Source organism: Hyperolius riggenbachi, chromosome 1 (assembly GCF_040937935.1).
Source record: "Hyperolius riggenbachi isolate aHypRig1 chromosome 1, aHypRig1.pri, whole genome shotgun sequence".
In the NCBI taxonomy this organism is placed as follows: Eukaryota; Metazoa; Chordata; class Amphibia; order Anura; family Hyperoliidae; genus Hyperolius; species Hyperolius riggenbachi.
The window spans coordinates 586794176-586808414 of record NC_090646.1 but is presented as its reverse complement, the minus strand read 5'-3'; the positions used below and the strand labels follow the sequence as shown (position 1 = coordinate 586808414).

Genomic DNA, 14239 nt, shown 5'->3' with positions numbered 1-14239 from the left:
TTTTAGTGGCAAAATCGTCCCAGTAAGCTGATTTGATAAGGATTGTTTATTTCTTTTTTTTTTTCATTCTTTCTTTTGTAGAACAGAGATGATAATAACTCTTCAAAGTTTTCCACACAGGCTCAGCCTTGTGCATTCCGCTGTGCTAGCCCTAGCCAGCCAACACATGCTGATTCCAATAGCAGGCGAGCCTGTAGAATTAAACATAGCAATGCTAAATTAATCAGATATTACAGAATTACGAGAGATGTAGCTGATAAAGCGAGCAGACAGCCTGTCCACTTCCTTCTATGTGAGCCCTCCCTCTCCTACTAACGTCAGCCAGCCCCCTTCCCTACACCACATGTGAAAGCTCAGACTCCTTCCTGCCCTGCCAACCACACTCTGAGCTCACAGCGCAGACGGGCGGATCGCATCTGTGGCTGCCAGCCTGGTAGATTGCCTCCGTGTGACAGCAGCGACATCCCCAGCAGCAGCAGCTCCTCCTCGCACAGCTGCCACCGGCTCCTGCACTTTGGTAAGTAACTCTTCTCCAGCTACTTTCTATGTAGAGCAGCCTAATCATACTCACGTCAGATTGTCAGTGTACCGTTACCTGCAGCCAGGACAGACACACAGACTGGGCTGGAGTAGTAGCCTTGGGCTGCAGAGAGATGCTGTGTGCTGCTCACCACAACGTGCAGTACTCTTCCTGTACCACAGATCTCCTCTCCATAAAATGCTGCTGTGGGCCTCCTATTAATAATGCAGCAGTAACTAGAAACATTGCTGTATTTGGAATTGTGAGCTGCGGCTTCAGTGAACTGCAGACTCACTGATGTAGTTTACTAGGAGGAAGAGGTAGACTGACTAAGCAGATCAAATTATTATTTTTGTATTTATATGGTGGTGACATTTTCTGCAGTGCTTTACAGAGTACATAGTCATGTCACTGACTGTGCTCAGAGGAGCTCACAATCTAAATATACAAAAATGGGGAGCATAGATACATGAGCAGTTCAACATACTGTACACTCAGGGCAACCAGTGACACAAGTACTGATACATACGATTCATGTGTAGTTTGAAAAACATCACCAATACTGATCGATGTTCATTTGCAGGGGCGTAGCAATAGGGGTTGCAGAGGTAGCCACTGCATCGGGGCCCTTGGGCCAGAGGGGCCCCGAAGGGCCCTCCCTCAACTACAGTATTAGCTCTCTATTGGTCCTGTTCTCATAATAATCATTTCTATAGATACTTTGAATAGTGGTAATTATTAACAAACTGTTCCCGATCCCGTTCTTACACCTGAGGCCCGGTTCACACTGGCGTTTATTTGCGGACCGCAGTCGGACCGCAAACGAAACGGACGATTACGGGTCCATTGTTAATCAATGGACCCATGCGCACTCGTCCGTTCCTCCGGATGCGGTCTGCAGTCTGGCCTGCGGTCTGGAATTTTCCAACATGCTCCAATTTTCCGGACCGGTCCTCCGTCCACCGCCGCCGGACCGGATCTGGAAAAGAAATCCAGCACAACAGGAACTGAGGGGAAACGGAAGTGCACCACACACTTCCGGATGAAAGCCGGACATCCTACCCCACTCCCTGTGGGGTTCTCTATGGTACAGGCGGCCACGTGGACGTACCCAGCGCCGGACAGCCCCCAGCCTCTCCACAGCCACCCCAGAACACAGCGGAGGACAGGGAAGGACCCGACCATCCAGAAGCAGGGCCCCGCGGGACGAGGAGGATGATGTCCGCACAGCAGGCTCTCCCCAAGAAGGACTCCAGCGCTTTTCCAGACCTTCCAGGCCCCTCTTTGGAAACGGATCCAGGACGCATGAAGAACGGAAGAAGATCCGGATGAAAACTGAATGTGACCTGACCGGATCCTGATGGCGAACGGATGTTCTCAGAATGGAACGGACCCATGCCACCGGTAAGTATTTCATCAAAACGCTAGTGTGAAGCGGGCCTCAGACTGTAGTTGCCATTGGCAGGATTTGGTGCACTGTATCAATTGCTATGTATAGAGTGCTTGGGTGGGGGGGGCACTGTAAAACTTGCATCGGGGCCCACAACTCCTTAGCGACGTCACTATTCATTTGATAAATTGCACAGAAACCGGAACCTATAGGAGCAGTTCCCTGCCCTTGCAAGCTTACAATCTACAGGGTAGTGGGGTTGAGACACTGGGGGAGCAGACAAAAAAAGCGTCACTTACCCGAGGCTTCTACAGGCCCTCTGCCGCTATGAAGTCCCACGCCGTCACTGAAGCCTCCGCCATTTGTCGCCGCCGGTGACCTGCTATTTATTAATCTAACTAGAAGAATAGTACTGCGGCTGTGCGTCCTCGCTCCCGCGTGTGTCATAGAGAGCTTACTGCATTACAAACCTTTCTTGTGCTGCGCCTATGCAGTAAACTCCCGATGACACACGCGGTAGCTAGGATGCGCAGCCGCAGTACTATTTGTCTAGACGAATAACTAGCAGGTCACTGGCGGCGGTGAACAGTGGAGGGTTCAGTGACGGTGTGGGACTTAATAGCTGCAGGGGGCCGGTAGAAGCCCCAGGTAAGTGACGCTTTTTGCTTTTTTTTTTTAACACCCCACAGAACCCCGTTAAAAATTCTAGTTACAGCGAATTATAATGTTGTCTAAAAAAAGGTGTGCCTTGAGGGTATGTTTGAGATTTCCCAGGCTTGGAACATGACGCATAGGCTGTGGGAGAGAGTACCAAAGGAGAGGTGATGCTCGTGAGAAGTCCTGGAGGCGAGAGTGAAAGAAGGTGACCAAAAAGCTGGACAACAAAACAGTCTTTTGGAAGGAGCAAAGGTTCTGTGATGGATGATATCTGGAGATGAATAAGGAAATGGATGAAGGGGATAGCCTATGAAGCTTTGTATGATAGTGTTTGGAGATTGAACTGGATCCTTTGGTTGATTGGTAGCCAATGGAGGGATTGGCAGAGAGGGGCAGCATCAGAGGATTGGGAGGAGAGGTGGATGACACAAGCAGCAGAGTTGGGACTGGGAGGTGACGGTCTGTTTTTGGTAGGCCACAGAGTAGGGTATTACAGCAATCAAAATGAGACATGATTAGAGCACGTACAAGCGTTTTATTAGCCTCTTGTGTAATGCTGGATACACACTTCGCGTTCCCGCACTCGATGCGCCCGTCGATTCGCGTCGACTCAATTATTTCCCGAGCGCATTTCGATGATTGTTAGGTCGATTTACATGTAAAGTATGCCAAATCGACCTAACGATCCATTGAAATGTGAATTGGACATGTCAGAAATAATCGAATCGCCGGGCGCATCGAGTTCAGAAACGCACCGTGTGTATCCAGCATAATGAAGGGACGAATACTGGAGATATCTGATTTTAAGGCAATTCAATAAAGCTAATCATTTGCAAAGTAAAATTGAAAGTTTTTTTGATTAAAGAGGAACTCCAGTGAAAATAACATAGTGAACAAAAGTGCTTAATTTTTTATAATAATTATGTATGAATGAATGATTTAGTCAGTGTTTGCCCATTGTAAAATCTTTCCTCTCCATGATTTACATTCTGACATTTATCACATGGTGACATTTTTACTGCTGGCAGGTGATGTCAGTGGAAGGAGATGCTGCTTGCTTTTTCGGCCGTTGGAAACAGCTGTTATTTCCCACAATGCAACAAGGCTCCCACAGTGGAATGTCAGCAGCATGGTCCTGACATCACACTGTGGGAGGGGTTTCACCACAATATCAGCCATACAGAACCCCCCGATGATCCGTTCGAGAAAAGGTAAAGATTTCTCGTGGGAAAGGGGGTGTCAGCTACTGATTGGGATGAAGTTCAATCCTTGGTTACGGTTTCTCTTTAATTCAAGTGAGAAATCTGATCTTTTTTTTTTTTTCAGTTGAAACTTGATCAGGAGTGGAAGAAATTTCTGCACAATTTTTCATAAGGCTAAAGCAAGTCTGAAGGAATTTTGAAAATACTCACCTAAGTTGAGGGGGAAGGCTTTGGGTCCTATAGAGGCTTCCCGTTCTCCTGCTGGTCTCCTCATTCCCCCGCAGGCTCCTCCAACTTCGGCAGTCTTCGAAAGCACTTGGGCTCCCGTAGACCGTTGGCTCCGTACTGCGATCGCGCAAGTGCACGAGAGAGGATGCTTGCTTGTGTGCAGTATGGAGCGGTCTGTCTTCGGAACCCCAAGTGCTTCAGAAGCCTGCCAAAGCCTACACAATGCGGAAGAGAGCAGTCCATGACTGAACGGTGATGGACTGCTAATGGGAGAGCCTGCAGGGGGTTTGTGGGGACCGGGAGGAGACTGGGAAGGCTTTGTATGACTCAGAGCCTTCCCTCCCCTTAGATGAGTATCTGTTTATCTGTTTTTTAATTTTAAAAATTCACTTCAGACTCCCTTTAAATGGTGTGGGATTTATAGACCCAAGCAATTTTTTTCCAATGGTTTCAATTTGATTAAATACAATATCTCCTTTCCTTTCAATATGAATGAGCGTATTGAACATACAGGTCCTTCTCAAAAAATTAGCATATTGTGATAAAGTTCATTATTTTCTGTAATGTACTGATAAACATTAGACGTTCATATATTTTAGATTCATTACACACAACTGAAGTAGTTCAAGCCTTTTATTGTTTTAATATTGATGATTTTGGCATACAGCTCATGAAAACCCAAAATTCCTATCTCAAAAAATTAGCATATCATGAAAAGGTTCTCTAAACAAGCTATTAACCTAATCATCTGAATCAACTAATTAACTCTAAACACCTGCAAAAGATTCCTGAGGCTTTTAAAAACTCCCAGCCTGGACCATTACTCAAAACCGCAATCATGGGTAAGACTGCCGACCTGACTGCTGTCCAGAAGGCCATCATTGACGCCCTCAAGCAAGAGGGTAAGACACAGAAAGTAATTTCTGAATAAATAGGCTGTTCCCAGAGTGCTGTATCAAGGCACCTCAGTGGGAAGTCTGTGGGAAGGAAAGAGTGTGGCAGAAACCGCTGCACAACGAGAAGAGGTGACCGGACCCTGAGGAAGATTGTGGAGAAGGACCGATTCCAGACTTTGGGGGACCTGCGGAAGCAGTGGACTGAGTCTGGAGTAGAAACATCCAGAGCCACCGTGTACAGGCGTGTGCAGGAAATGGGCTACAGGTGTCGCATTCCCCAGGTCAAGCCACTTTTGAACCAGAAACAGTGGCAGAAGCGCCTGACCTGGGCTACAGAGAAGCAGCACTGGACTGTTGCTCAGTGGTCCAAAGTACTTTTTTCGGATGAAAGCAACTTTTGCATGTCATTCAGAAATCAAGGTGCAAGAGTCTGGAGGAAGACTGAGGATAGGGAAATGCCAAAATGCCTGAAGTCCATTGTCAAGTACCCACAGTCAGTGATGGTCTGAGGTGCCATGTCAGCTGCTGGTGTTGGTCCACTGTATTTTATCAAGGGCAGGGTCAATGCAGCTAGCTATCAGGAGATTTTGGAGCACTTCATGCTTCCATCTGCTGAAAAGCTTTATGGAGATGATTTCATTTTTCAGCACGACCTGGCACCTGCTCACAGTGCCAAAACCACTGGTAAATGGTTTACTGACCATGGTCTTACTGTGCTCAATTGGCCTGCCAACTCTCCTGACCTGAACCCCATAGAGAATCTGTGGGACATTGTGAAGAGAAAGTTGAGAGACGCAAGACCCAACACTCTGGATGAGATTAAAGGGATACTTAAGTCAAAATTAAAAAATGACTTTTACTCACCTGGGGCATCCCTCAGCCCCCTGAAGCTGGATGGTGCCCTCGCAGCCCCGCTCCGATCGTCCTGTCCCCGCCGGCGGCTACTTCCGGGTTCGGCGACAGCCGCCGACAGGCTGGGAACGCGAGTGATTTTCCGCGTTCCCAGCCGCTATATCACCCTCTATGCTGCTATAGCGTATATGTTATACGCTATAGCAGCATAGAGGGTGATGTAGCGGCTGGGAACGCGGAAAATCACTCGCGTTCCCAGCCTGTCGGCGGCTGTCGCCGAACCCGGAAGTAGCCGCCGGCGGGGACAGGACGATCGGAGCGGGGCTGCGAGGGCACATCCAGCTTCAGGGGGCTGAGGGATGCCCCAGGTGAGTAAAAGTCATTTTTAATTTTGACTTAAGTATCCCTTTAAGGCCGCTATCAAAGCATCCTGAGCCTCCATGCCACGCCGCATTGAAGCAGTCATTTCTGCAAAAGAATTCCCGACCAAGTATTGAGTGCATAACTGAACATAATTATTTGAAGGTTGACTCTTTTTTTTTTTTTTTTGTTTTAAAAACACTTTTCTTTTATAGGTCGGATGAAATATGCTAATTTTTTGAGATAGGAATTTTGGGTTTTCATGAGCTGTATGCCAAAATCATCAATATTAAAACAATAAAAGGCTTGAACTACTTCAGTTGTGTGTAATGAATCTGAAATATATGAAAGTCTAATGTTTATCAGTACATTACAGAAAATAATGAACTTTATCACAATATGCTAATTTTTTGAGAAGGACCTGTATGATCATTTGCTAAAAATTGTACTGTTATTGGGCACCTTTAGACGGTGGTAGGGGCATTATGCTGGGTGAACATGATAGAATTTTGCGTCCAATCGACTGGTAAGCTGACAGGAAGTTGCATCGTGTGTACATGCCCAAACTGCTCCCGATTGATAACCGGATCGATTTTTTTTCCCATGATAACTTTGGAAAATCAATCCTGTTATTGAACCCGAGCAAATCGGTCGTGATGGAAATAATCATCCGATTCATATTGATCAGACGAGAAATAGCATGTTGTAGACTAGGGGGTAGGGAACCTATGGCTCGGGAGCCAGATGTGGCTCTTTTGATGGCTACATCCGGCTCACAGACAAATCAATAGATGTTGATTCACTGAGCCGCACTGCTCAAGCAGCACAGCTCAGTGTGGCAGCGCACAGCAGGCACTACTAACTTGCTCACACTCCCCTCAAAACTAACAGCAGCTCCAATTGTCCCACTCTGGGCCCTGTCAGGTCCAGTGACTTTGTAGGACGAGATCCCCACACTTTGATTGGCCCAATAGGCTGCCTGTCACTTAACAGGCAGCCTATTGGGCCAAAGTACGGGGATCTCATCCTACAAAGTGAATCAACCCCCAAGTCAGCTAGCTAATTGTACAAGCTGTTAGTCGGTATTTCTCCTGTCTGGCTCTCAGGGAAATTGCTGATGTTGCTGAAACCCAAGAGAAGCTGAAGACGTGTCTGACACTTCTGCTGCCCAGAGGATCAACTGTATACACATCACCATGGCAACAGGGACATGAGTCCTCCGCTGCGCATGCGCACTGTCCCAGTTTGAAACATATTGTATGGCTCTCAGGAAAACACACTTTTAAATATGTGGCATTTATGGCTCTCTCAGCCAATAAGGTTCCTGAGCCCTGTAGACTATATGATAGAGATTAGATTGTGATCTCCTCCTAGGGTCAGTAACATGCCTGTATATTATGCTAATGTCGTTGCTATATAAATGCATAATAATAATGCTGGAAGAATACGTTATCACCACAGAGCATCTCTGCTGACTGGTGCTGAGAAGTAAATCTGATGAATATGAATATTTCTACTGAACAGGAAATGGAAGTGACAACGGCCAAAGGAAAGCCAGAAGCTGGCGATGGATTAATCAGCAGCTCATGAATTTATGCAGCTGCCGGCTAAATGACTGGCCACTTCTCATTCAGCCATTGTCACTTCTGTGCCTGGCCTAACTGACATTCATATTCATAACATTTATTTGCCCATCACAAGTATTGACCGACATGAGCTGGAGGTTGTGCGGAGATGCTCAGGAAAATGTATGTGTGAATGGCTGATTAGGCAGCCTGGAGTGCTGTAATAACAGCACAGGAGATTTGGGCGCAGCCAGCGCCACCATAGACCGTAATAGGAATTATGGCTATAGCAGCGCACAGGGAGTAACTTCGGTGCCGTCAGAAGAGGGAGCTGAAGTTACTTTTAAAACACTGTAAATTGGCCTCCAGCAATAGCTGGAAGCCGGATTATATAATTCCCCACTATCCACCTGGACCTGGAGGGGGAATAGTAATTAACGCCACCGGGACTTGTGCAGCAGCAGGATCAGCCAGATATCAACCTCCCGGCGGCTAGAACACACGGGCGCGCCAGACTCCCTTTTTAAAAGGCATAATTGCCCCGGGGAGCTACTGGGAAATGTATTATTATTTTTTGCATTGATTTATATAGTACCCACTTCCTCTGTGGTACATACAAATATAGTATTTAGTACAGACTGGATGGTACAGGTAATATACCCAGAACACTTTGTACATATACATTAAAGTGGTTCTGAAGTCTTGCACAGGACAGAAGGAAAACAAAGAGGAATGCACCCTGTATGTGTTTTGAGAGTTTAGCCCAGGCATGGGCAAACTTGGCCCTCCAGCTGTTACGGAACTACAAGTCCCACAATGCATTGCAGGAGTCTGCCAGCCACAGTCATGACTCATAAAAGCAAATGCATTGTGGGACTTGTAGTTCCGTAACAGCTGGAGGGCAGAGTTTGCCCATGCCTGGACTAAAGTGTGATATGTATTATGCTAGGTATACACAAGGCATTTTTACAGTCAATTTTCCATTTTGATCGATTCGTTTTTCCACTCGATTTCCCGCTCGATTCTCTTGTCTTTTCTTATCAATTTTCATTCCCTTCTATGAGAAATCGAGAGGTAAAACGAAAGTAATATCGGACATGATGGCAATTATCTATCAAACGCAAAAACGTATCGTGTGCACCTAGCGTTGGATTGAGGCTTACAGCATGATGACAATGCACCAGCTCGCTCATTTCAAGTTGGTTGACAAAACAAGGCCATGTGACTTTAAAGGACACCCAAGGTGAAAATAAACAAATGAAATAAACAATTGTATCTATCCTCCGTCTCCTAAAAATGACTTGAAAATATTCCATTTATTTTATATTTAAATCTATTTTTTAAATTTTTACTTGTTTTGTTTTTGTCAGTTAAAACTGACCTAAACTCAGAACTTCCCCTCAAAACTTCCACTCTGCTCTAAAAGATAAGCAACAGCATAATAACTTTTAAAGGAAAACATTTCTTTGATACAGATGTTACAAATCCTGCAATAAATCTGCAGTGTCTCTACTTCCAGCTTTCATGGAAGCAGACATATTGTTCACATCCTGTGTTTACAAATGAGGTCTCTGTCATGGCAGTCACTTGACACAGCTAGGGGATCAAATTACAACTTGTGATGAGGCACAGATGAAGGGGAATTAGACAGGCTAAACTCTCTAAATACATACAGGGTGCATTTCTCTGTTTTCCTTCTTTCCAGTGCAAGAGTTCAAGTCTACTTTAAATGAGTATTTTTTTTTCCTGCTGATATTTGCTTGGCGTTCAGCTTTGAAGTCATGCCCAGAAGGTCCTTGACCTCTCTTCCTCTATCTGGCCTCACCTGTGGTTGATTGTATACAATGCTGAACAAGAACTGTACATTGTACCTAAGCAAGTGTTTTATGTGCTTGCACTGTGGTGTTTGACTAGTATAAGTGATGTATTGCCTGCAGGTATTTCTTGGCAGGCGCCTGGGACAGGTTTGCACTGCTTGTAGCCGTCTTCTACACCCACTTGGCTGATCTTAAAAAGGAACTTCAGCCTAAACAAACATACTGTCATTAAGTTACATTAGTTATGTTAATTAAAATAGATCGGTAATATAATCTCTTACCCACACTGTTTTAAGAACAGGCAAATGTTTGATTTCATAAGGGCAGCCATCTTTTTGGTTGAAAGGAGGTGACAGGGAGCATGAGTCACAGTTCCAACTGTCCTGTGTCCTGATCATCCCTCCAAGTTGCTAGGCAACGTGAATAATAACATAGGAAATCCCATCATGCTTTGCACAGCATCAGGGAAAAAAAGCCCAGGTAGTTTTCTTTGATGGCTGGAGCTTAGTTAAAAATGCAGCTAAAATTTAAGCCAAAGGCAGCTTTACAGCTCGCCAATGTTCTGACATAGAGATACCTTCTGTGCAGAAACTGGCACATTGCACACCTGAGCTACATCTGGATTTGTTTTAGGGCCTATATCCAGCAGCCATAAATTGCGGCTGTTCTCCAAACGTTATTTTGGAGGCGAGATAGCAGCCTATTAAATGCAATTCAATGCAACGTGTCCGAAAATGCTTGCAGGCGCAAAAAAAAATGATGTATTGTATGCTTCCATTTTTCGCAGCTTGTATCCAAATCCCTGAGGGCTTATTCACAGTGGGACGTTGCGGAGCTGCGTTATAAAGTCTTATAACGCAGCTTACCACACTGCAATGCTAATCCTATGGGTTGTTCAGTGTGACGTAGCGTTGCATTGTAACGTTTAGCGTTATGGTAACGCACTGCTGCAGTTCGTTACCTCTAAACGCACACGTTAATGAGTACAGGAAAGCATAGTTTCCATTGCCTGTAAGCTTTACTATACCTACTGTATGTGACGGTAATGCAGCGTTAATGTGCATTACCACCTTTTTTGCATTGTGTTGTAATGCTGCTTTGCGACTCTAACGCAACGTCCCACTGTGAATAAGCCCTCAAGCCGTGCATGACACAGCAATGGGGTATGGATGCAGATTTGCATCAGCACGGGTGCCGTATCTGAAACCATTGCGGGTGCCCAGAAGAAATGTGCCCTTACACATGGCTCTTCTATGAGCAGTGCAGGATTCTGCTTTCATGAAATTGGGTACCCTAGGAATGGTCAATGAGATGCAAATTATTTCTCCTTGCATTCAAATTTCATGTGTATATGTAAATTATGTGCAGCTTGAAGTGAGATCAATCAGAATACCTGCCTGTCAATTTTCATTGGTCCAAGTTCAAGCTGGATAACATTTTACATGAAATTGAAATGCAAGGACCAATTATTTATGTCTCATTGATCATCTCTGTCAGCGACAGTTGTAAAAAAAAAACCTGGAGCAAAATTGGAGCAGTTGACCAGAGCAAACTTATAATTACTAAAGATGGGCTGCGGCCCTGCAGAGAGGGGGCGCGGCCCTGCAGAGAGGGGGCGCGGGCTGCGGCCCTGCAGAGGGGGCGCGGGCTGCGGCCCTGCAGAGAGGGGGCGCAGGCTGCGGCCCTGCAGAGAGGGGGCGCGGCCCTGCAGAGAGGGGGCACGGGCTGCGGCCCTGCAGAGAGGAGGCGCGGCCCTGCAGAGGGGGGGCACGGGCCGCGGCCCTGCAGAGAGGGGGTGCGGGCTGCGGCCCTGCAGAGAGGAGGCGCGGCCCTGCAGAGAGAGGGGCACGGGCTGCGGCCCTGCAGAGAGGAGTCGCGGCCCTGCAGAGGGGGGGCATGGGCTGCGTCCCTGCAGAGAGGGGGCGCGGGCTGCGGCCCTGCAGAGAGGAGGCGCGTCCCTGCAGAGTGGGGGCGCGGGCTGTGGCCCTGCAGAGAGGGGGCGCGGCTGCGGCCCTGCAGAGAGGGGGCGCGGGCTGCGGCCCTGCAGAGAGGGGGCGCGGGCTGCGGCCCTGCAGAGAGGGGGCGCGGGCTGCGGCCCTGCAGAGAGGGGGCGGGGGCTGCGGCTCTGCAGAGAGGGGGCGCGGGCTGCGGCCCTGCAGAGAGGGGGCGCGGGCTGCGGCCCTGCAGAGAGGAGGCGCGTCCCTGCAGAGTGGGGGCGAGGGCTGTGGCCCTGCAGAGAGGGGGCGCGGCTGCGGCTCTGCAGAGAGGGGGCGCGGGCTGCGGCCCTGCAGAGAGGGGGCGCGGGCTGCGGCCCTGCAGAGAGGGGGCGCGGGCTGCGGCCCTGCAGAGAGGGGGCGGGGGCTGCGGCTCTGCAGAGAGGGGGCGCGGGCTGCGGCCCTGCAGAGAGGGGGCGGGGGCTGCGGCCCTGCAGAGAGGGGGCGCGGGCTGCGGCCCTGCAGAGAGGGGGCGCGGGCTAAGGCACTATAGAGAGGAGGGAAGGGTCACAGCACTGCAGAGAGGGTCACCGCCTCTTGCTGCTAAGCTGTCCACTGCTCTCCATGGTCTTGGATAGCTGCTTTCACAGCCATCATTTCTGAGGTACAATTTGTCATTCTCACCACCCCCTTCTTATTTCCCAGCATGCCTGTGGTCCTGGGTGCTTTCCTGGCAGTGAACTTATGGCTTTGATCCTGGGTGTGCAGATGTCTGGCTGATGACACATCAGTTAATGTGAACAAGTGCGTGTTCTGGAGTACATGCTTCCGCTGCAGAAAACGGCATGCCAGAAGCACTGTATGTCTTGCCATAAAAGGCCTCCTCATGCCAGCATTCAGTGTGGATTGTTCTGTCTGTGTTCGGTAGCCTGAGCCTTTCCAGCTCTGTATCCTGTAATCTGTTGTGATCTTGACCTTCTTGACTGCTGTAAAACTGTTGCTCCTATTACCTGAAGAGGCTTGTTTGACCATGCCTGCTCATCTGCAATTTGTGTGACCTTGGACTGTTGCCTCCTCGCCTGCTATCCACCAGTTCTGACCTGAGCATGTGTTTTTAACTACATCCAGATATCAATATTACTTTTAGGTGATAAACCACACTTATATAATTCTCATGCATGTATCTTTAAATTTTGACAATGTAGCCCTGCATTGGCTTATATCAAGTCTGCAATACTTTATCCTGATACTCTTTGTCCCTGGTGGTTGTAAGTTATTTATTTATTTTTTGTTTTGGTTTTTCCCTTTATCTTTTCATTTATTTCCTTTCCTATCTTAGTTTGTTTTTTTTATATTTTCTTTGTTTTATCTCGTGCACTTCACAAATGTAGCCAATGGTGCCTTGCTACTGAACTTGAGACCCCTCAACATAGCAAAACTAAACACTGAGGGGTCGGTCCACACAACTGGTAATTCAGGGTCTTGGAAGTTGCGTATAAGTTTTGTTTTTCTGTTTCTTAGGCGTTTTGCACATCATTTCTATTTACAATGGTAGAGGTTTAATCAAGCAGAAAAAAAGACAATAAAACAAGTCCATAAAATATAACTTTATTTCTTCATATAAAAAGCAAGGCCATCATCCATCAATCGTAGAGAGACCCTGTGAACCTAGGGCACATTTTGTGAGGCAATGGAAAACTAGGATGCTGTATTACGAAATCTGGAATTAATTTTAGGTACCACTATAATCCTACACATAATGGACACGACCTTTGGGACAGATACTTTGGCAGATTTGCTCCCCAAAATATGTAAAGACTTCCAAGCCCCACAGGTAACTGAGTGAAAGTTCCATAAGGACATAGGAAGCAGTAAATTATGACTGAGCTTCTAGCTGTTTATTGTTCTTATAACAAAGAGCTGCATCATTGATCTCTTTGTCTCTGCTGAGATGTCCCACTACTTCTTCTTCTCCTTTTTCCTTCTCCTGCTCCTTCTCGATCTCCTTCTCTTACTTTTCCTTCCTCTTTAACATCCATGAGAGGAAGAGAAAGTTACTGTCATTTTCCCCAGAGGATTTCATAAAACATGTGATGCATGCATAGCGTGTTTTTTTTTTTCAGGAGAGAGGATGCCATTTCTTCATATAGTAGCTCATGTGTGCCCTAGATAAATGTAATCCATTACCTGTTAAGAGATGGGTGGTGTAAAGTAAAGCATGCTTGGGGGTGAATGCCATGATACATGCTTCATCATGAAGAGTTATTATTTAGTGTTGTCTATGGTGGAGGAGGGGGGTTGTCATGTCGTGAGGCTGAGGAGAGCACTGGAAATATATACAAGAAGCCTAAGAAGGTGGCAGGATGCCAGCTGAACAGCCATGGTTTCAGCTGACAGAGGTGTAGCTTGCTGTAAAAGCATGCAGATCACACAGGAAAGTATTGCTTGAAACGGGAGAGTCTCTTGCCGAGACTTGTGAAGTATGCGGGTTGTTCTGCTGGACTTGGAGAGGCTGAAGTGTTGGGAAAATTGAGAAGAACATGATGTACTGCTGGCTGATTCTTGTCAAGAAGTGAAGCATCTTTATCCTCGCGTCACCCTAACCAATTGAACATGTCACCTAGGTAGCGGTGAATTTACCCAGTTGGCTTCATGCAGTTTAATCTCTTCATTAACATTGCACTGTAATCTTTCTTCCTAAATGCCTGCAATTTTCAAACCCAACTATCCACGCAGTCGCCTGGATTTCAGCCTGCATGCAGAGCATTACTCCTACCAACTCCATGCCCTCACTGATTTGCTTCTTCACCCACCTTTC

At 47.0% G+C, this 14239-nt stretch overlaps 1 protein-coding gene across 2 annotated transcripts in view; it reads left to right on the top strand.

Moving 5' to 3' along the window:
• Nucleotides 1-357: 357 nt before the first annotated feature.
• The window catches only part of LOC137527743 (beta-1,3-galactosyl-O-glycosyl-glycoprotein beta-1,6-N-acetylglucosaminyltransferase 4-like), a 51794-nt gene continuing 37912 nt past the window's right edge, over nt 358-14239 (top strand). Inside the window, exon 1 of one of the 2 annotated variants that reach the window (XM_068248596.1) lies at nt 358-517. The gene's annotated coding sequence lies outside the window, so the exon portion shown is untranslated. Of the gene's footprint in view, nt 518-9923; nt 9968-14239 lie in introns of those variants that run through there. The other variant, XM_068248605.1, reaches the window with a different exon arrangement.